Here is a 2,207-nt window from a genome sequence, read left to right on the forward strand (position 1 = left end):
ACCTCGGTCCCCTCCTCTCGCAGCCAGGGGTCTGGGCCGGCCGCCGGGACCGGGCGTCCTGTCCCGTCACTGCGCGGCGGCTTCCGCTCTGGAGCCCCTGTGAGCAGCTCCGCGCCCGCACCCCGCGTCTCCCCAGAATGTGCGGTGACCCCTGGGAGGATCATCAGGGGACCCTGTGCCTCGGTCTCCCGGGATCGTGCGTGCGAGCAGCTGTGTTCTGTGGGTCCCCAGTCCCTTCTGTCTACCAGGGGGGGTGTGGTGGGGGGGCAGGGACGCCGTTTCTTCCAAGTTTTCCAAATGTTTGGGAAACAGGGCCTGAAATGCATGACCCTACTCCCACCCAACCTTCCTAGGAGTGACGATAGTCCCTGAATTTCCAGTTCCCTCAGGCACTCCCTAAGGCCCATGTCCCCTCTCCGATTCTCAGAATTTTATCCCTTTTTGTCTTATGGGGTGCATTTCAAACAGACCCAACATTTTAATTGCTTATCTCCCCTCCCCACCCCTCACCCCCCAGAGCCTTGCACATGCTCTTTTAAAAAGATTTATTTTGTAGATATTTTGCGTGAGAGGGAACCCGACAAGAACCACCTGCAAGACGTTGTTCCCCTCCCCCAGGATCTTTCCTGGGCACAGACATCCTATGGGAAGTTCTTTGAGTGGAGGTTCGTCTTTGGAGACTTTCATGGGTGTTGTGTCCTGTTAGCACTGCCCCTCCCTGGGTTTGTCTCTTGAAAACATTTATTTATTTTAAAATATATGTATTTGTATTGATTTCATAGAGGAAGGAAGAGAGAGAGATAGAAACATCAATGCTGAGAATCATGGATTGGTTGCCTCCTGCACGCCCCCTACTGGGGACCAAGCCTGCAACCTGGGCATGTGCCCTTGACCAGAATCAAACCGGGACCCTTCAGTCCGCAGGCCAACGCCCTATCCACTAAGCCAAACCAGCTGGGGTGAAAACATTTATTAAGTAGAATATATTTAATCAACAGAGCCTGAAACAATATAAAATAGTTCTAAACAGGCATGAAAGACTTGAATTTAGGGGGGAAAAATCCCAGTATTACATTCCATTTTTATAACATTCGTGCTTTCTTCCTGCGCATGTGTAGTAAGTTTCACAGGTTTGTTTTACTTTTGGGTGTTTTACAATTCCAGGGCTTAGCCTTGCAGAGAATTGTTCAAGGGTGATTATTTACGAATTACCTACTTTCCCTGGAAATATAATTAACTGACATCTTTTTCTTTAAAAAAAAATTTTGTTTTTCAGTCAAGCTAGTAAAAGTCCTTTACAATTTTCTTCCTTCCTTTCTACGTAAATACTGTGTTTAAGTGATTTTGGTGGATTGTTCAAACTCTGGGTTTAAAATGTTGACAAATGGTGGCAACTCCTGCAGAGGCCTGTGGTCAGGGACTCAAGCCAAGGTTCCTTTGAACCTGTGAAGTGCTGACCTAGCAAACAAACAAAAAACATCTTTCAGAGTGAGCAGCAACAAGCATTTATTTGAGATCAAGAAGACTAGCAATCTGGAAAGCACTGATTCAGACAGAAGCTCAAATCATGTTCCACTTAGGAGAGAAAGGAAGAGGTATTTGAGAAAGGAAAGGGGAATAAGTACATCCATAAAAGGAAGGCACATCTAGTGGTGCAGGTGATGTAACACGGTGTTTTAAATGTTCGGTTAGGCAGTCATCAGTCCAGTAGTCATAATATCTGCTTTCTTGCAACCCTTGCAAGCAGTTCTCTGGGACACAGTGTTGCTTTAGGTCCAGTCTAAGGGTTATTTGTGCCCTGTTTTAACATTCCAAGGTTTGAGGCATAAGACATGCACGGCAGTTCCTCTGGGATGGCAGCTCCAACTCCACTTCAATGTGGTTCCGTTTATTTATCTTACAAAGTGCTCGAAGGCCCAGTGGTTTTACCTGGAGAACCTCCCCCTGCAGGCGTCCTACCTGCACACACCCACCACAGAAGGAGCCTTTGCACTGAGAAGCTACAGCTGTGGAAAGCGGGGTGGTGGACTTACAATTCCAGGAAGCGCAGAAAACCCCAAACAAAAGGAATCCAAAGAGGACCACACCAAGACACATCATCATTAAAATGCCAAGAGCAAAAGACAAAGAGAGAATCCTAAAAGCAGCAAGAGAAAGAAAGACAGTTACCTACAAGGGAGTACCCATACGACTGTCAGCTGATTTCT

The 2,207-nt window shown here is 47.1% G+C and overlaps 1 pseudogene; it reads left to right on the forward strand.

Moving 5' to 3' along the window:
* The window catches only part of LOC102771745, a 6,313-nt pseudogene that overhangs the window by 229 nt on the left and 3,877 nt on the right, over nucleotides 1–2,207 (forward strand).

The sequence above is a fragment of the Myotis davidii genome, unplaced genomic scaffold, assembly GCF_000327345.1.
Source record: "Myotis davidii unplaced genomic scaffold, ASM32734v1 scaffold751, whole genome shotgun sequence".
Lineage (NCBI taxonomy): Eukaryota > Metazoa > Chordata > Mammalia > Chiroptera > Vespertilionidae > Myotis > Myotis davidii.